We start from the raw sequence: 21399 nt of genomic DNA, 5'->3' as shown, positions 1-21399 counted from the left end.
GCTGCCTTGGGCAGTGTGCAGGGACTGGTGCTGTGGATGTCAGCAGGACAAGAGTTAAATGCAGCTGTCTTACCTTTGAAAACATTGTGGGAGATGCAGCTCTGATCCTGTAAAGGATCCTGCTGCTGGCACCACAGCCTGCTCCAATTACAACTCAAGGGCTGAAACAAGGCCTGGGCTCTGTCTGTCCCCTGCTGTGGTGGTGGCACAGCTTTTTGTGGTAAGTAGGGCAATTTCAGTGCCAGTCACCTCTGTGAATGTACCCTTGCAAAGACATGTGCAAAGTCATTGATTTTTCTTTGGCCCCAGCGTGTTTTCCCTCTGTGAGACTCTGGAGCTGGCAGGACAGCCCTGCCTGCAGAGGATTTGCTTCCACTTGGGCTCCAGCCAGGCAGGACAGGAATCCTAAGGGCTGCTTTATGCTCATCTCGAGCAGCCAACCTTGGTGCTTTCCTCTCCAGTTCAGCCTCTCAGCACAGGGTGGCCCTGGGGAATTGGTGCCTATTTTCCCCTCCAGCTTGGGTTTGCCCAGGGTGGGCAAAGGAGGAATGGAAGCATCTCCCTCATGTAGGTGTGATGATCATGTTTTGAAGGCCTGGCAAAGGCTGTTGCACAAGGCAGCACAGACGCACAAACACCAGAAGCAGGAGCATTACATGGGATGCTACACTGTCTGCCACCAAAGGCACTTCATACTGTTCTGGTGGGCCAGGAGTCAAGGTGAGGGGGTTGAAGTGAGGTAAGGTCACAGAAGAAGTGAGACACAGGCTTGGGAACTCAGTCAAATTCTCAAATGGCAAGGCTCCCCAGAGTTGCTGTGCTGCTTCCTGTGTTTCAGTCCAATATTGATGTGTCTGTATGTGACAGCCTTTGGTGAGACCCTCTGACAGACTTGTTACAGCCATGCCTGGAAGCCACAAATCTAACTCTCCTTGGTGATAGGCTGTGCATCAGGGAATTCTACTGAAGGATTACTGGCTCCAAAGGATGCTGGAGCTACCAGGAGCTTATTGATGAGGAGAAACCACAGCCTGACCCAAAATTCCTGCTCAGACATCACTTGCTGCCCTAGTAAGAAGGCAGGACACTACTGAGCTCCTGTGCTGTATTACACAAAGTCATCCAGTGCATCTTCCAAAACAAAAAGTTCTGGTTGCTGCCAGGGGAAGCAGAGCCTGCCCAGTCTCCTGGCTCTGCTTGTTTCCCAGTTGAGAGGTCCATGCCCAGGTGTGCCATCAAATCCCTGCATGGCTTGTGGCTCCCAGTTTGGGAATTCAGTGTCCAGAATGGGACAAGCAGCTTATCTGAAATCCCTACACACCACTCTGTAATTAAGAATAAGAGAGAGAATTGCTATTAATTAGCTTTCATTGACCCACTTTTGACCCTCTAAATGCCGTTGTGGTGCACTAGGTCTCTGTCAGCCTCTGCTCTGGGGACAGATTAATCTTCATTACTGTTCTCATTAGCCTGGCTCTCTTTGTTAGTTTCTCATTAATGTTCTGGTGGGTTGGAGCTGCCAGGGGGAAGGAACATTCACACGCAGCAATGTTAGGAGACAAAACCATTTTCTAGGGCACAGTAGTGGCCCAGGGCACTGCTGCCAGGCATGGTGGCCTGGCCCTGGCCATTGCAGGTGGACTGGTAGCAGCAAATAGTGGCCAAGGAACAGCCCCTGCTGAGCTCCATGGAAGGATGCAGCTGTACCAGCAGGGAATAACTGAGGTCCAAGCCCAGCTTTCCTACTAACCTGGATACAGCCCTGTGACTTCCCACCTGGGATGAGAGGGGAGGGAGCCAGTGAAAGTTCCTCACAGATATTTTACTAAAGCGAGGAGCAAGTGGAGACCCTCCAGCCTTAAACATGATTCCAGCTGATGTTCACCAAAAGAAAGACCAGCACCAAGAGTTCATGTTGTTCTGCTGCTCTGTGACCTCCCTATGGCATCTAAATGGGGAGAAGGGCTTTAGTTGGTTTCCCTTTAGCACATGTGTATGGGATTGCAGAATTTTGCTTGGCTGCTGTCAGTGTTGTGGTCCTGCCATGAGAACAGCGCAGCTAACAAGGAATTATGGGATGGTGTTTGTTATGAGCCACAGGTCAAGAGAGCTGCTGCTCCCCTCAAGGAGCAATCCTCACAGCCCATTCAGTGAGGGATAAAATGAATAATTTCCAGTGATTTCCTAGGAGCTGGTGAATGAATTTATGGGCAAGTCAAGAGGGCAGTAGCTCTCCTGACTCCTGGGGCTGTCTGGTGTACTCAGCCCTGCACTTTGGGGAGCAGAGCACATTGCTGGTCTCACCTGGAAGTGGTGTGACAGATACAGAAGTGCAGCCTGCTGTTCTCTCACAGCTACTTCAGAATCACACAAATCATTATCTAGGAATGATTCATTTCTGTACAAGTGCTGCAAATGAGATATGTATCAGGGTCACAGCAGTCTGTTGCACATTACACTGAGTTTCATTGAAAACCAAGGTCCTGGATCAAGGAAATGTCTCCTTTTAACAGTACATGGCAGTTCCTGAAACAACCTGGTAAATGCAGTCTTTGAAGGTTCTAAAATTCGAAGGGAAATAGAGAAACAAAAACATATGTTTGAAAAAGAAACTAACCATTGCTTTTAGATTTCTTGCATGTGCATTTGGAATATTTGGGATTGTTACTAGTATTGCAAAGGCTGCCATGCAAATTTGGGAATGGGTTGTAAGTGTCAGTGGCTGGCTAAATTAAGAAACACATGGTAGAGTAGAATAGACTATTTCATTTGGAAGGGACCTACAGTGATTATGTCATTCCAACAGCCTGACTGGCTCAGGGCTGACCAAAAGTTAAAGTGTGTTGTTACGTGCTTTGTCCAAATACCTCTTAAGCACTGACAGCCTTGGGGAATTAATTGTCTACTGGGAATCCTGTTTCAGTGTTTGAACACCCTCTCAGTAAAGAGATGCTTGAAGAGTGTAACACCAACACCAGGCAGACTGGGGTCATGTGAGAAAGTTGGGAAGGATCTGGATGTGATGCTTTAAATGTGTCTCAGTGCCACAGGCAATAATTTGCTTCTGGTGGAACAAGAGTTTGGAAAGCCAGGAAGAAGCAGATTGTGAGGGAAATGTAGGAACTCTTAGGTCAGCTGGACTGAGGGAGTTCAAAAATATGACAAGTGCCTGTGTAAATGTGGGACATGTTACCTATGAGGGAACCTGGATGGAACCCTATCAGTTTCAAGATGTCTCCTCCTTTCTTCATGGCCCTGGAGTGCCCCAGAGCTCTGCAGTTGCTCTCTAAGGGGGCTACTGGTGCAGGCACTTGGGACTTTTCAGGGTGTGCAAACACAATCTTCAAACCTGTTGCTTGGATTCAGAGTTTCGATGTTTGGACACATCAGGTATGTGGTATGTTCCTAATCTCCAAGTGGATGAGGGTAGTTCTGATCATCAGGTTGGAGAGGTAAATACTCACCTCTACATATTTCAATGTTACCTTGAACAAAGGGCTGAAACATGAGATCCATTGTCTCAGCAAACATTCCTGCCAGGGAACATATTTGCTAGATTGTTGGCAAAAGCAAGATCTGAAGGGATGTGAACTCACTCCGAGGTAATGTTGTTTACACATTTCAAATACACAATTGCAAATAATTTTGCTTTCTGCTCTCTCTGCCCCTGTGGAAGCTGTGCAGTGGGAAAGATTTTCCTGCCAAACTCAAAAAACCCTTAATTTCTGTCTTAGCATTAGCTGAAGGTCTGGACTTATTCAAACTGGGCTCGGAAGACAGGGCCTTTTGCCTATGGAAAATGGAACTTTTCCAGTGCTAGCATGCTGCCCAGGAACTCTTGATGGTAGTTTGAAGGTGTGAAGCAATGCAGCACCACAGGAACTGCAGCTGACCAGAGGTTCCCCCAGAATTCCGACTGAGAGCTGCAGCAGTATTTCAGACTATTGGTAAGAGTATTCTTCATCAAACATTATTAGTCATCAAACATTTTCAGGCCAATTTCAGTCACTGCAAATATTTTCCTTTTAAAAGGGAATCTTCACCCTAATCGGATAACAGTTCCAAAATTAAAAAAAATCCCTCCACAAGAAGAAATACACAACTGGAAGTACACAGCTTTCTACAAGGGCAGAAATATCACTGGCAGAGGAGCAGCTGGAATGAGGATTTTCAGGTGGGGGGTGTTGAGATCCAGGATGTAGCTTTGGAAGGAGGAGAACTGCTGCATCTCCTGGCTGCAGCAGCTGAAGATGAGGTAAATGCAGCATATGTCAGAAATGTCTAGACAAGGTGGAAAGCTTATTACACATATTGGGGAGGTAAAAATAAAAAAAAAAGAAAGGAAGAAAAAAGAAGAGAAACAAAGAGCCAGTAGATTGCATGATTATACATTGCCTAGAGGAGACAGGTTGAGATTATATAATTCTCTGGGGAAATTCTACTTGAAACAATTATGTGTTCAATTGGGTGCACTATGTTAGGGTTTTTAAATTAAAAAAAAAAAAAAAAAAGAAGCTGAATGCTCAAGAAAGTGTGGAGGAGGTAGCAAAGTGCTGAGCTGAAAACCTTTTTTTAAATCTTTATATGTACTGCATAGTGGGGGAGAAAGAGACAGCAGAGAAAAGGATGCATTTGACACACGTCAGAGATATCAACAGCTCCAGTGACAATTTAAAGGAAATTAAATGGAAATTAAAGGGAAGCGTTTTAGAGCAGAAGTCCCAAAAGCACTTAAAAATATGAAACATCAGAAAAGCTCAGCATCTGCCAGCAGTGGGGGATCAGCTCCTTTCGTGGCAGGTACCAAAGCACAGCGGGCCAAGCCTGAATCAGCTCTGAGACACCAGGACTCAGCCTGAAGCACATCAAAAGCTGTGCTAGAGTGCAGGAGAACCTCCAGGGCAGACAGCTCCTCCCAGCAGGGAAAAGCTCTGAAATCCCAGCATCCTGTAGAAAGAAGGGAAAGAATTCTCTTCCTTATTTCAGTTTCTCATGGTCCATGTACTACAATGCTCTGTGTGCCCAGTGGTCCTCCACTCAGCTGTCACTTGGCTGTCATCCCTTGGCCATAGCACCAAGTGACCTCTTCTTGTCCAGGGCTCCAGGGCAGTGCTTTCCTTCATTTCTCTGCCTTGCTTGTTTCAGTCCCTGCCTGTCTCAGGTGTATTTTCATCCTTCTCATTTCTGCCTCACCAGTGACAGGCAGGAGTGACATGAGATCCCTTTACTTCCTTTGGACTCTCACTGGGCACATGACCCCAAAAACCAGGCAGCCCCTGTGGCCTGACAGAGATAGGATCCACAGAGATGCACACCAGCATCCAAGCAGGAGAACAGGATTGTGTTCTGTAAGGAAGCAGAGGGAAAGACACCACCTCAGAAACACATCCCAAAAAAAACCCACAAGAGGGTGAGTCATCCCTAGATGATATTGGCCTCTCTGAGTTGCAGCTGCTAGTTTTTAATTACATAATTTAAATTTACCAATAAAATAAAAGAAGGAAGGAATGATGGGATAGGATGTGTATCATTATCTCTCTGTAGCCCTCTCCCTTTCCCAGCATGGATGGAGGAGATTGGCTGTTGGATCTGAGATCTTTAAGCTATGAGCTGGTCATGCACATGTGAAGTTGATTCAAATATATCTGCAGACTTCAGGTACAACTTTGTGGGATCATAGCACATATTTGGTGAAAACTGTGAAAAAAATAATTAACATTCTCTCTTTTTACTTAAGTACTTTAACATTAGTCAGTGTTAGTCAGCATCCTTTTGCTGAAGGCAATACAAAAGTGGGAGGAGTGTCTGATGCATCAGAGGGTTGTGCTGTCATCTAGAGGGACCTGGACAGGCTAGAGAAATGCACCAATGGGAGCCTGATGCAGTTCAACAAGGGGAATTATAAAGTCCTGTCCTGGAGGAGGAACAACCCCAGGCACTGGTACTGTCTGGGTACTTCCCAGCTGCAGCAGGTGTGCACAGGGAGGACTTGGGGGCCCTGATGGACACCAGGCTGTCCAAGAACCAGCCTTGTGCCCTCATGGCAAAGCAGACACCTGAAACCCTGGGCTGCTTTAGGCAGAGCAGTGCCAGCAGGGCAGGAGGTGGTCCTTCCCCTCCACTCAGCACTGGTGAGACAAATCTGAGGTGCTGTGTCCAGCACTGGCCTCCCAGTGTACAAGAGATGTGGATGGAGAGGAAGGAGTTCAAGGCAGGGTTGGGATTACAGGGTTGGAGGGTTTAGTGTGTGAGGAGAGGATGAGAGGCCTGGGGGTGTTTGGTCTGGGAAGGCTCAGAGGCAGATCCTGTCAAAAAACACAAACTGAAAGGCAAGTTGTATTTAAATATAAGAAAAACCTCACTGAGAGGGTGGTCAGAGATGGGAACAGGCTGTCCAGAGCAGCAGTAGTGTTTCTACCCTTGGAGATACAACCTGACTGGACATGATCCTGAGCCACCTGCCCCCTGTGACTCTGCTCTGAGTAGGATGTTTGTGCTGGATGATCTGCAGAGCACCCTTCTGACCTCAGCCATTCTGGGACTTTGTTCCTGGTTGTTAGCACCAAGTGAATTATTCAGCTGTCAATGAGTTAAGATGATCCAGTGAAGAACTGAAGTGGTTCTTTATGTTTTAACATGAAGCTTCCACTGGGCTGGAGGGGATGAGCAGAGTCAAACCACCAATCTGTTGATTGGACAATCCCTCTTCCATTTCTGCCAAGGTGTCTGGGCTGGTTGGAACTAAAGTGGTACCTTAGAATCACAGAATCGCTGTAGAGAGTGATAAGGTCACCCCCGAGTCTCCTGTCCTCCAGGCTGAGCACCCCCAGCTCCCTCAGTGGTTCCTCACAGGGTTTGTGTTCCCAGCCCCTCTCCAGCCTCGTTGCCTCCTCTGGACGCACTTGAGCATCCCAACATCCTTCCCAAACTGAGAGGCCAGGGCTGGACACAGCACTCGAGGTGTGGCCTCACCAATGCTGAGTACAGGGAAAGAATGACCTCCCTGCTCCTGCTGGCCACATGTTCCTGACACAGGCCAGGAATAGGTAATGGGTAAGAATGGAAACCACCTTTGAAATGCCTTGTGTCTGGAATGCACTTGTGCACAAATTTCCCTGGACTGTTCTTGTGTCCTTAAAGCTACTTCTGTACTTTGTATGTGGAATTGGATCAGGTTCTACTCTTTACTGATGTACACAGTGAATCAGAATGGCAACCTCTCACCCTGTTGGGATTCTCTTTGTAGATTTAAACTTTTAATTTCCATCTGAAGGTGCTAAATATTTCAACTGCAGAATGGGGAAATGCTGCTACCCTCACACTGTGTCGATCAGGGTGTAAAAAGGTACCAGAATGACTTTGCTGTCTGACCTACTGCTGTTATTTGTGATGGCACTAACAGTGCTGCCACAGAAAACCAGATCAAGGGGAAAAGGCACTATTCAGTCTAGAGAGAAAATTGTAGTGGCTAGAGGTGATGGGACGGGAATGACTGAGGTTGTTCCTCCAGCAGAACAGCTCCTAGCCTGCTCTGCTGCCTTGTTTCCCACCTTCGTGGGGCGTCAGGCAGGACCTGGACGTTAATGAACAAAAGGAGGCTTGAATGTGGCAACTGCTAATTGCAGACAAGTGTGGGAGTGATGATGCTGAGATTGTCACTGTAATGCCAAAAAGATCCAACTGGAGTGCTTAAAATTCAGTCATGTAGGATTGTATTTAGAACCTGTTCTCACCTCTCATGGTGGCTCTACGCAAATCCTGCTGGATTATCATCACTCTTCAAAGCCAAGGACACATCTGAAGTTCCTAAATTTGGGTAGAATTTTAGATTTTTTTTCTCTCTAAGAACCAGTTGTCTCTGGTTGATCCTTTTGTGTGCTGGGGTCCAATTGTACCCATGAGGGTGTTGGAGATCCTCTGCAGTGTGCCCAGACTCTGCTTCCCAGTGCTGAATGGCCTTGCACTGGAGCTGACTCTGCTCTTAGGAGAGCTCAGGAGCTGCAGGGGACGATGCTGAGTGTGAGGAACAAGCCTTTAACTCGCTGACATGCATTTTGGCTCGAGCAGTGTCTCAGTGTGATATGTTTTATTGCTTTAGTGGCCTGTGGCTGCTCAGTAGAGCAGAAGGCTGCTGGGGTATTTTGTTCTGGTGCATTACTCTGAGTCCCTGAAGGACCTTAGCCAGGCTGGGCATCCCCCAGCAGCAGCAGAGCTGGGCTGGGAGCTGCTGAAGAGCAGGGCAGGGAGCTGTGTGCTGGCAGGAGTGGCCATCAGTGGCCAGCTCTCCTATGGCCATCCTCTGGAGGCTCAGAAAAAGGGGCAGGGGGGACAGTCTAGAATTTGATGGGAGCAAACATTGCATTTTACCAAACTGTTCCTTGGATTTCCTGCCCATGTGGGGTCAGAGGCATGTTGAAACTTCAAAAAATGTGAAGAAGTGTGCAGGTGAGCTGAATCAGAGGCTTCCTGTACACACATGCCGTCAGCACCTGTGTAAGTGGGTACAGGACCTGAATCTGAGAATTGATTGTGTAATTTGTATTTCTGCACATAAGTAGATATTTCTATATTTGGCGTGAGGAAAAGAACTCCAGTGTGAACACAAGAGAATCCCATATGGATGATCTGAAAAGAAAATGTTGAATATTAAGTTGTTTTTAGTGTCTCTAGTGCTGTATTTTTACTCTCTGTCCTTTGGAAGAATAGAGGAAAGAATGCAGTACCTCTAATGCAAATCCCCCACCCCAAACCCAAAACTAACTATAAAACCAAACAAAAAACCCCAACCAAACTAAATAAACACACGTAAAGAATGAAACTCTTAGGTGTATGGACCAACCTGGAAGTTCTGAGACAGTGACAGTGACAAAGCACTGAGGTGCCAGCTGAAGAGGCCGATAACTTTGACCCTCCTCTCTTCTCCCAAGTGAATCTTTCTGAAACACTGAAGACCTTTATAGCTGTAAATACTCATCCCTCACAGTTGGCCTTGCATGTCAGTGGAAGGAAAATGCTGCAGCTTTTTAGTGGGGTGATCCACTTTGTGTTGGTTTCTCATGGAGAACGAAGGAATTTTTTCTAAACTTTGAAAGGTCAGTCTCCATGGCTGGCCAAGAATCTGGAGCTAAGTGATAAATAGGACATTTCTGTCCTGTAGTGTTTTTTTTCTAATGCAGTAAATAGTTTTGTGGAGTTTGATTTTAGTTTTTTGGGGGTTTTTCTGTTTGTTTTTAAGGACCAAAGTGCTCAAATCCAAATTTGGGAACAGGTTTAGCCGAGAAGTGATGTCAGTGGTTGGTGGAAATATCAGCGAGAAGAAACTGGTTTAGTGGTTCTTGTTTTCAAAGTGATTTAATTCTGCTGTTGGTTTTCTTACATTTGTGGCTTTATGGAACTCACTTTGCCTTTTGGACAGCAGAGGTGCCTTGGGTGGGAGAAGAACCAATGTCATTGGGTTATAGAAGGGGCTGGAAGCTTTAGAGAGGAAATGCAGCCTCCTGCATCCATAGGTTTAATTGTTTAGACCTTTTCTGCCCTGAAAATACACCCCCCATTCCTACAGCAAGACAGCAAGAACAGAGAGTGGACTGGTGTTCCCTGTAGCTGGGTTTCACTGCATGACTTTAGCTCTGCTGAGGGGTTTGAGCTCTGTGGCACAAAGCTCTGGTAAGTGGAGGGCAGTAGGAAATGCTTGTATGCATGGATCCAGCTGGAATCAGCTCAGCAGTGTCATCAGCACTGTGCTAATAATGCAGGGTGACATCCCTGGGGCTGGCAGGAGCTTGTTGGAATGGTGAGGGTGGGTGTTGGTATCCTGACTGCAGAGGAATCCTGCTTGTCTGCCCACTGCTCACAGCACAGGAAGGATCAGTTCTTGAGATGCTCTGTAGGGATAGAGGGAAGTCAGATCTGGAGTGGCTTAAGCTGAGTGGCTTTTTTTTTTTTTTTTTAAATTTTTTAAGCCTGTTGAACGTCACATTGTGCAAGCAAAGACTTATTGAGGAGGAGAGGTTATTAGAACATATTGAGCATATTTGGATTTTAGTGACTAAATTCATAGAACCTGATGCCTCTTCAAGCTAGGATGCAAGAACACAGCCATTCCATTCACCCACCAGTGGGGGAGGTCCAGCTGCTCCTGGGTACCATCAAACTCCTGCCACAGAGGTGTCCTCTCCTTGGTGCCACACAGCTGCACCAGAGCTGTGGTCAGGGTGGGTGCTGCTTCATGGCAGCAGGGCCAAAGCTGAACAAAAAAAGTGCATAAGAGAGAAAAAGCAGAATAGATTTCTCCACAAAAGCGCTTTGTTTAACATAATCCTGGCTACCTTTTTGGGGGGAGGGGAACACCATGATTTTGGGGCTGGGTGGGCTGGGGAGCTGGGACAATGCAGCTGCAGGGTGAAGCTCAGCCTCATTGTCCTCCCCTGTCTGCAGTTCACCTTTTTATTTCTCCTGAAATTCACTGAGAAGAGCCCTTGTTCCCTGTGATCCTCATGTCTCCCACTCAAGGGTTTGAAGAACACTCCTCTTCAGCAGGATGGGTGCTGCTGGACTGACCTCACTTGAAACCACTTCATTGCTCACCAAGGCTGTGCCTGCCCCTGGGGTCACCTCACCTTCTCTTGAGCTCTGTGCTCCTGAGTGACTGTTCTTGGAAGGATTTGAGCTTGTTGTCTGAGACAAGTGCTGAGCTGAGTGAGTTGAACAGGCTGCTCCAGCTCATGTCAGACATGTCCTTCTGCTTTGTCTGTGAGGACACTGAGGGCTGCCTTACCACCATCAGCTCCTTTCTTCTTGTGTTTTTCTGCAGCCTTCATCTTCTGTGGCAGCTTGGGTTTAAACACCTGGTGCTGAAAGTCACATGGAAATGTGTTTTCCATCCAGTCAGTCAGCCTTATGGTGTTTAAATGTCCTCATAACTTCTTCCATTAAGGCTTCAGCCTGAGGTAGTATCTATAACTCAAATTTATTCCCAAAATTACTTGCTACTGATATTTTTGTCATCAACCTTTTTGATTGAAAGCTTTATCAGTGTGGTAGCTCAGGCCCCTGGTATCTCCCTGCCCATGCTCTGTGGCCCACAGTGGGCTCAGCTCAGTGTGCTCCTGCCTCTCCAAGAGCTGGAGCAGAGCTCTCCTCTGCCATGCTGATCCAAGCACTTGGCAGAGGCACAGCCTGTTTCTAAAATTGTCTCCAAGATAGTTTTCCATGGATTTGCATCTCTCAGACAGCCTAGCTGGGTGGTATTTTATATGGTGTCATTGTTTGTTTAGCTAATGAGGTAGGGAAAAACAAAGGGCTGGGATCCTTGGCTCTATGAAACAGCTGTCAGCAAGTGGCCCCCAGAGAGTGGAGGAGCAGGGACTGAGCAGCCAGGGCACTGAACTGGGGCTCTGAGGGATGGTTTTGATTCCTGACTCAACACAGTCATGGATGAAATGTAAAAAAGGATGCCTCAGCCCAAAACGTGGAGGGGAGATGCTGGGAACTGGGTGCTTTTGGTGGTTTTCTCCCAGGGAGGAGCTGCTGCTGGAGACCAGCTTTTGTCTGCCTCTGCCCACCTGGAAAGAAGGTGACCCCTTCTGCAAACATTCCCACAGTCTTCCTTCTGGAAGAACTTGCCTGCAGAAGATGGATTCCCTCCCTCATGCCTTATGCCCTACCATGTAATCTGGGCCATTCCTTTAGTTGTTTTTATCTGATGCTGAGGAGACTGGAGGAAAGGCCCTGCCCAAAGGAGCTCTGCTGGAGAGCAGAAAGCACAAGGCAAACAATAAAACATCCTCCTGCAGCCCCCCTTTAGTTTGCCATTTTGACTTCAGATGCAAGCTGCCATCATTTCCACATGGATCAGCCACATGAAAAGCACCACTAAACAGTTCTCTGAGTTTCTCAACAAGAAACACAGCAGCTAAATATATTTAATCTGTGTGTATTGTTCATCTTGGCTTTAATTTCCTGTTCTCAAAAGGTTTAGGAATTTAAACCCATGAGTCATTACTGAAGCTGTTAATGCTTGGAGGCTTTTTCAGAAATGGAGATAAAGGAGCTGATATTAATACCAGCTTAGCACAAATTCAGCCAGAACAACTCTGTGGGAACTTCCTGCCATCCCAGAGATACCTCTTGCTTTCTAACCATGACAAAAGCTGCTAAGAAGTGGGTAGATGGATGAAATCATTCTCCCCCAGGTAAACAGGATGCATCCATTCAAAAACATCTCTCTGGCAGGTTATGGGCTGCATCATGCCTATCTGGAGACCTCTAGAGCACTGTACTTTTCCTCTGTTTCTAAAATTGCAGTGTCTATTGAAGCAGGGACTTTTGCAGAGTGCAGTCATGAGATTTCTCTAGGGCTGGAGGTCATGCACTTACTCAGGCTGAATAAAAGATTGGAAGAAATCTTTGCTCAGTTCCATTTCACTGGGTGTCAGGTGGCTGCTTTTATACCTGCAGGATCCTCCCAAACTCCTGACCTCAATGGGCTCCCAGGTATGTCAGAAACAAGGTCTGGCTGTGAGATGCTTCAGTAAAGGATGGTGGCTTCCACTCCTCTGCAGATGGAACAGGATTTGTTGGTAAATCAAGTTAGTAATCTTCTTCCAAGAGTCTGGTTTGGCTGGAAGACCATGCCAGACTTCCTTTGAATCCTCTGGGATTGAACACTGAATGTCAAAACTGGAAGTCCAGGAGAACTCATAGAAGGATCCTAACTAGTGATTGTAGTCAGAAGTGAAACAAAAACTATGTGGGGACTGTTTTTATATTTTTGTCTTGGCTTTAGTTCTAGAATGTTACAGAAATAGAAAATTACTGAGGTGGGAAGTGACTTCTGGAGGTCTTTTAGTCCAATCCCCTAGTCACAGCAGGGCCAACTGCCTGGTTGATGATAATTATAAATGTGAGTGTTCAGAGGAAGCTGCCTCATTCTTGTTTGATTTGTACCTCTGGGTACATAAAAGCATAGAAGCTACAAGGCAGCTGCAGGAAAATGTTTGGAAGGAACACACTTCATCCTCCTGAGAAGGGCTGCTCTAATGATTGCTCTTTTCAGGATGGAAGAGAAGTGGTCTGGTTTCTAGCATCTTCCTTCCTCCACTTCCCTCAGGACAGGGAAGGCCCTGGTGTAGAGGAAGCAGAGCTGCTTTGTCTTACTGCCTGTGCTGAGGGTGTGCTGGAGAGCTGCTGCTGCTGCCTGGAAATTGTGCTGGGACTGGAGCCCCTGCTGCCCTACAATTTTATGGGGGCAGGAGGCAGAGCAGTGTTGTGCTGGCTCAGGGGAGGGCCTGGATCTCCAGCCATGCTGTACCAAATCATTCCATGTCCTGATGGTGATGGAGCTGCAGCAGGTTTGTGTCAAGTGAAAGCAGTGCCCTGTTTGGGAAGAACTGCACTATTTGCTTGTATATTGATGAAAGTAGAGGTGAACTCTAATGAGTAATGAGGACATGCCTACAAATACATCTGTAGTTTATATTTTTCTCTTCTAAAACTCTGTCTTTAAAGTGTTGGAGACCTGCAAAGCAAAATGCTAAGAAATGCATCCTCTGAAAGCTGCAGCTCCCAGTACCAGAAAAGGTTGCTGAGTCTGAGTATCTCAGGGTGTTCCTTGTGGTCCTTTCAGCAGAGCACCTGTGAGCACATTCTGGGCAGTTTGGATTCCCCCCAAACTCCCAGCAGAGCCCTGTGACCTGCTTGCTTCTCATGAAGGAAAAGCCTCTGCTGCCTCCTCACCTCTGTTTTCCATCATCAAGGAGCTTGAGTCTGAGGCTGCAGCCCATGGCCGTATCTCTTCCTTTCACAGAGTGCTCTGGAGCCACTCCTGCCCCTGGAACAAGTGCACTCAGAGCCAGAAAGCATCAGGCTCAGTTGAGCCTCTGGGGCTGTCTCTCCATCTGTTTGTTTAATGACGCGCAGCAGCCTCATCTCCGACTTCGCCCCTCAGGACAATAATCCACTCTGATGTTCAGGCCAGCCAGCTATTCTTCCCAGACCAGACTGTGGTTGGGGCACTGTAGGCCAGAGAAGGCTTAAAAGTCTTTTTATGAATAGCTCTATGGCTCTCAGTTGCTCTGAGATCTGCAGGACATGCAGAATGCTTGCTAGAGTTTGCCTGCTTGTTTTCTGCTGAAGGAAGAGATGTGCCTCAAAATCCAGATATGCTGATTCCTGGCATCACTGAGTGAGAGTGGCAAAGCTTTAGGGAAGAGAAAGACTTCAGTGAAGTGCTGGTTTCACAATTTTCCTTTTTTTTTTTAAATTGCTTGACTTCCATGGTCTTTGGTGTGAGAAAGTGGAATGGCTTCTTTCTATACAGATGTTAAGGTGTCAGAAGGGAAGAGTGGCAGGGGCCCTAATCCTAACCATATCCACTTAGGAATGCTCAGGTGGTAGTGAAATATCCCCAAGAAACGAAACACATCCAGGGATAGTCTTTGGGTTTAGTGCCCTATTAAATAAGGGGAAACGTACCCTTGGGATCAAAAAAGAAAATATTTGTCTTTCCCACAGTCCATTATTAGGTCTTCCCTTTTGTTTTGGAGGTGGAGATTGTGTGCAGTAATTCCAGCATGTTGTATCTCAGATTGTGTCTCTCAGGCAGAACAAAGAGGTTACCCAGCTACTCTGGTTCTGTTCAACCATAAGGTGCTATGACCTTAAGGTATTTTGTAAGCTCCATGTGCTCTTGGCTCACCATGGGACCAGGAGAAGATGTTTCTGGGGCCCTAGAGAAAGAGGTCTGAGAATGGCAGGGGCAGCTACTCCACCCGCTCTGCCATTGAGAAACTCACACCAGCCAAATATCCCCAGCTGAACATCTGCAGTGGCTGGCAAAGGCAGTGCCAGGCTGGATGAAATGCAAGCCCAGAATTACAGAGACAGATGGAGCAGGGTAAGAGGGAGGCATGGGTCAGAGGAAAGCAGCAGCTGAAGCGTGCAGGCAGCTCTCTCTGGGGCCAAGGAACAGGAGCAGTTTCCTTCTGGAGCCAGCCATCACCCAGCGTGGTGCTGAGCACAGGGGGCACTGTCCACATGGAGTCACCAGCAGGGCATCAGCAAAAGCCCTTATGAGGAACAGAACAGGGTTATCACTCACCCAGGAGCTGCAGCTCTGCCAAAAGAGCCATGGATGAAGAACACAGATGGGAGCACGTGTCTGCACCCACCCACCCGTGTAAGTGTGGGATGTGTGCCCAGGGCACGCTGCCCTGCTTGGGTCTGCTGTCCTGAGGGCTTTAGAATGGACCTCTCCACTTGCTTGAGCCTGTGTTCAGTCAAGAAGCTTGATTTCAGTGAAACAAGGTCAAACCCTCCTAAAGCCAAGAGTTGGAGGCAATTTTGAATGCTTGAGTTGATTCCATTGAGTGGGAGCTTGAACATTTAAAGATGCTTCCACTTAAGGCCATCATTAATTGATGGTGAAAGTCCGGGTGGCTGAAGTCTGTCCCCATTATACATTTGTGAAAGAGCCTCACAGCTCTGGAGAAAGCAGGACAATTCTTGCTTGCAGTCCTTTGGAGTGGGAAGGGCCATGGATGGGTGGGCGCTTTTCCATTTCCACAGCACAGCATCTCATGGAGTTTATTCACTGCAATCAGCTTTTCAAATTCCTCAATTTACATCCTGATAATAGCAGACCAAGGTGGTTTTCTCCATTATAAAACTCTCCCTCTGCTCCCCCTTATTCAGAGGTGTTCAGGAAATCTGGCTCTTTCCCCTCCTCTTCCCTGCTCCCCCAAAGCGCTTTTCTTTCTCCAAAAGCAGCATGTTGCATCTTTCCCTCGCCCTGGCAGATGGATTTGTACGATTGTGTGCGCTCAGGGTTATTGCTGCTACCTGCTATTAGAGCAGGAAGAGCCCTGGTGTGCAGGAGAGAACAAAGCCCGAGGATTCCCGAGCTCTCCATTGATGCAGAAGGCACCGGGCGGGACGTGAAAGAGATAAGAGAGAGGCAGCGAGATCCTCCTCCAGCGCTCCCCCTCCCTCGCCCTCCGATTCAAGGAGTCGAGGCTGGTTTGTGAATGAGGAGCCGATGCTCGTTCAGACGGAACAAATACCAATAAAGGAGCACAATAGCGGCAGCTCCCGAGCCGGAGCCGGCAAGGAAAAGGTAGCAGCTCTCAAGAGGGGGCTTATTTCCCGAGGAGTCATTGGTGCGTGGCAGATGGAAGGAACTAATAAAATATTATGGACTTGCAGAGCTTTGATCTTCCTGCGTTTTTTCATTTTCCCCCTTCTTCCCAAGGGTACAGGCTGTGTTATCGAAATGAATAGGGTGGAAATCTCATTTGGAAAGGCCTGCCCTGGCAGCATGGCTTGTGGAGGGAATGTCAGCAGCGTGCCCCAGCATCATGCTTTGGTGTGGGCTGGATTTTTACTGCAGCAGGTTTTCATCGCTTTTGAAGCACCTGTACCCCTTCCCATTCTGTTCCCAGGGTGTCTTTCCTTCTGCTTGCAGGTCTGCTGGAGCAGGAGTGGGATAAGAACAGCCATTTTGAAGCTTTGTGCTCATTTGCAGGTTCTGATCTATGTGCAAGAAAGAGTAAATGCATTTTTGGGATCAATGTGCTTTCCTGTTTCTGTTCCAAATGCTGCAGCTCACAGAGACCCAGCAGCCCTGAGCTGGGGCCCTCAGCAGCCAACAGCTTTTAATCTAATTTTCTTACTGTGACTAATCTTTAGGGTGAATAGGTTTGAGTTTTGTCTCTGTGGTTGTGAAGCAGAGAAATTTGTTTTCTTTCTGGAGAAGTCACTGTGGTAAGAGCCCAAGCCCTGGGGCTTGAATGGAGAGCACGAGTATTGGCAGTGTGCAGAGTCTGTTCCCTGGACAGAGACCCCTCCTTGATTCCAGGCAGTCCCTGCTGTTGTGTCAGTCTGGCTGTCTGCACAAATGGCTTAGCAAGTCACTGAGGGCTTTATTCCTTCACAGGATTAAACTGGGGTCATTTTTATCTCTCCCCTTAAGAAAGGGTTTTTATGAGTGGCTTTCCTTGAGTTATCTGGTCTGACTGTTCAGAATTGCTTCATTCCTGAGCCCCTGCCATAGTCCTGCCACTGTCACTTGCCTCCTCTGTCCCTGCTTCACCTGGCCATGGCAGTTCTGTCACACAGGGTCAGTGCACACCTTGTTCCTGATGGGTCTCCCAGGCTTGGCAGCACTGTCCCCTCCTGGTCCCTCCTGCCAGCTGGGGTACAGACCTCCCTCCACGGTGAAACCATGACTTCCCCATGGTTCCCTCCTCGTGGTTTTGCCTGTTCCAGCCAATGGAAATGGGTGGTCTGTCCCTGAAATGATGGAGTTAACAACACTGTGAGGGTCCTGCATCACCAGACACTGGAGTTTATGCCTGAAAAAAGTTTGAATCGGTGTTGAGGGCATCATTGTCCCTTGTGTGAGAAGGTGTTGGCATAGCTCCTTGTTTTAATTCCTGGAACAGAGGTTGGGAGGTGAGGGCTCTGCTGTATGTACACGACAAAACTCAACACCCTTGTTTCAGCTTTTATTATGAGGCTTTTCTGTTCCAGATACTGTATTTTGCTTTTTTTTTTTTTGTCCATGCATTTATTACATTCCTTGGCTGGTCCCATGGGCACTTAAATCACAATAGCTGGGGGCCTCTGGATTAGGGTGCAACAGTAAATCTGCAGATGTACAACCATGCACTAATTTCCAGCTGTGCTACAGATCTTGCTTGCTTGGCTTAGTTTTAGCAGAAAGCCCATGGTTCCTGCTTGTTTTCTAATGGGTTATTCCCTTGGCTGAGCAGGGTGGAGGGAAGGAGGGACTCTGCCCCTAGGTGGGTGCAGGAGTGTGTCCATGGCCAGGAGGAGACAGATACTAAAGGATGCAGGTGATACCCTGGGCAGGGAGATGCCTGTGGGAGTCAGGACTGGTTTGTCTTTTTTTGTATTGTTTAACACTGAGAAACTTGATAAATTATGAGTTTAAATGGCTCCTCTGTCCTTTAACAGCAAACTAGGGAGCGAGGCCTTTACAGATTGAATGCTTGAAACAATATCTTGAGGGGTTTTATTTTTTTTTCAAACTTGGTTTGCCAAAAACTCTTACTAAGACTTTTTGCGCTGATCTTGGACAAGAAAACATTGCAAAATACCACATTCTCCTTAGATGATAACATTGTTTCCTGCCCTGCTCTAATACCAGCCTATTGCCTCAATTCCTGGGATTGCTTTACTCAAATGTTTGTGTTGTCCACTGGGCTGGACTTCGACACTTCCTTCTGCTTTAGGGGCCTGGCTGAAACTGCTCTATGGCTGGAAGCAGCACAGCTCAGTGCTCACTTGCTCCTCTGGACCCAAATCCACGTTCCCAGCTGATAATCCTGACAAGATCCCACCCCTTCACTCCCAGAGAGCCAGCTGGCATATGTAACTCCAACCAACTGGATTTATAATTGCCACATGGAAGTGACAAGATAAGTGCCAAGGCTGCATCCCTCAGCTGTCCCCCAGGAGCACCACTGAGGTCAGGAGTTCAGCTCCTCACAGATAACACAGTACCTTCTGCAGACAGATGGGCTTTGATTTCAGAGCACCCTGGTGTGAGACTGGTGGCTCTGGTTGTGTTTGGAGCACATGTACCTGCCTGGAGTCCTGTGTTAGCTGTTACCCCATTCCCCAAACACATACCTGACACTACAATGTTCATTTTAGACCAACATGATCCAAAATCCACCAGGCAAGCTGTGGTGGGTTCTGTGGGGAGGGTATTTTGCATGAAAACAAAGCTGGTGGCAGACAGAAGGTTGGTGAGCCTCCCTGGGTGTGCTGTGGTGACCCTGTCATCCCTGGTGGCCCGTGGCCATTGTCCCCATGTGGTGCCATGGAGCTCAGCCTGTCTTTCCTAGCCCTGTGTGATGCAATAAACCAACATCTCCCAGCAGAGTGGGCAATGACAGGACCAAAACTGCCCCAATTCCCAGCTCCTGTGTCCCTGCAGGGGCTGGGAGGGCTTGCTCCTCACAGGTTCCTGTCATATGGAGCACAGCACTCCATGTGCTGTTTACTGCCTCGGCTGCTCCAGAAATATTTCACAGGAGGAAAGCTCTTGGCCGGGACGAGGTTGAATTTTCCAGACTATGTTCCCGCTGGGGTTTAATTGCTTGCAACCTTTACTGTGGTTATTTTCTTTCTCTCCTTAAGCCCAGGCCTCTGTAACCTGAATTAGCTGGCTGTGGACATAACCTTGCTTGATACATGATTGTTTTGATGGGGGAATGTAAGCAATGGGGGTGGTGAGTAGAGATGCTCAGGGACAGTGGCTTTGGTCTGTGGAAAAAAGTTAAGAGTTAGTGTCTTTTTTCCCCTCTCTTTCTTTTTCCTGAACCTGGATACAAACTCAAATGTTCTCACCTCAAATACCCACACAGCAAAACAAGAACTTGCAGATCCCACCTCCCATCCTCACTTCAAATAAAAACCTTAACCTGTATTTAAACAAAGATTCTTACAAATACCCCAGAGTATTCCTTGTGACTAATTATTTTTAAAATGTCAAAATAGGAATTTCAAAGCTTCCCCCCCCCCCCTCGTTTAGTGTTTAACAAAAATATTCTGGTGTGTTTGTTGAATTGTGAGTTTGTTAAAATAGGAGATTTCTTTGCATATCTGTTCTTGCTGGCATGTCCCCAGCAGGTTGTGGGGACAGTTCAGTGCAGGGGCTCCCAGTGTGACCCCTGACTGCACAAAGGCAGGCCAGGTTCCTGTGTCCACTCAGACATGGTCTCTCCACTGCTCCAAACTCCCTGGAACAACTGAGAGAAGCTCCAGAGCTGCCTCCTCCTGTCTGTGTCCCAGGGATGTCACTGGCTCCTGCTGGACGGTGGCAGATGGCTCTCCCCAGGATTTAGCTGCCACTCAGCACCAAATTGCCATCTCAGAGAGAGAAGAGCAAAAAGGACCAGTGTCCTCCTAGCTGGACTGGCAGGGTCCAGCCTTGCTCTCTGCATAACCCCTGCCTTTGCCTTCTGATGGGACCAGGGCAGAAAGGATTAGAGACATTCCTGTAACTGCTCCAAAATCACAGATGTTCCCAGCAGTGGGAATCTCCTCTGCCCTGTGTGGGAGCAACATTCAGTACAAGCTCAGCTCCGTGTTGGTTGTACCTCCAGTCTGTAACTTCCACAAGGAAATGGAGATGGCAATGGTGGCACCTTAGGAGACACCCAAGTATGTTTGGGTCTAAAATGAGAAATATTAGAGGGGTGACATGTGTTTTCTAAAATCTAAGGATACATTAATGAAGATGCATTACCCTGGTATTTATATCTACCCCTTTCACCACAGTGGTTTCAGGGGGGTTTAACCATCATAGACCAAAATAATTGTGAGGGTCTGGAATGTCTGTGGAAAGCAATTTTGTGCCATCAACTGCTATATACTATATTTTGGCTGAGGTCAGGAGCCTGGTTTTCTGTTGTTGGTCCCTCTCATCTTTTAATCAGAGCCATTCAGTGAAGAAGTACAACATTATGCTTATTTCAGAATAATTGACTGTGATTAAGTAGATGTTGCCTCTCAGTGGAAGGTAGCAATCTACATCTGTGTGACAAGGTCCCCATCCTCCTCTTAAAGAGTCTCCAGCTGAGGTTTGTGTCAGCCCTGACACCAGAACCTGGTCTATCCCTGAAGGGGGTCCCTGATAGCACTGACTGTTCCAGAGCCAATTCCAGGAGATGCTGCTGCACATAGAGAGAAATCTCTGCTATAAACCCCCTTCCACACAGAAAGAATGGTCTTTATTTGCCACAAGGAGCTGCTGTGAGAGTGGATTAGTTAATGTTTCAACAATGTTTGGAAGTATTTATAGCATTAAACTAATCTTTATATCACTCAGTAAATAGCTGTTATTTCTTTATGACAGGCTGCATATATGGGTTGTTGTGGTGATGCAGCCAAAGGGGGTTTTGATAATTTTTTTCCCATTAGAAATCAGGCAAATTCATTTCTTGGATGCTTTTGAAATTTCTGCAATCAAATCAGGAGGGGAGATAGGATGGAAAATATGAAATGGAGTTTCTCACCCTGTTTCTAAGAAAAAAATTGGTGAACAGGAGCAAAGTGAGGCATCAAGGGGGAGTGGAATTGCTGCAGTCAGGAGGTGCACAGGTTCCAGCTCTGTTCACTCTTCTCTGTTTCAGTCACACCTTGGTAGCCAGAGCCATGAGTGTGAATTTTAGATGCTGCGGCTGATCTCTTCCTCCTGGCAGCAGTGAACTGTTCCATCCTCTCCTGCTCCCAGCTGTGTCTCTCCTCCCTGGCACAGGTCCTGGTGCTTGGCAGACTTTGTGCTGGGAAGGTGCACCTTGATCAGCTGTCAGAAGCAGGTTTGCTGGATGTGGGGAGGTGCTTCAGGGCAGGCTCTGGTGAGCACCA

This window comes from Ammospiza caudacuta, chromosome 12 (genome assembly GCF_027887145.1).
Source record: "Ammospiza caudacuta isolate bAmmCau1 chromosome 12, bAmmCau1.pri, whole genome shotgun sequence".
Classification (NCBI taxonomy): domain Eukaryota; kingdom Metazoa; phylum Chordata; class Aves; order Passeriformes; family Passerellidae; genus Ammospiza; species Ammospiza caudacuta.
This window is presented reverse-complemented; position numbering follows the sequence as displayed.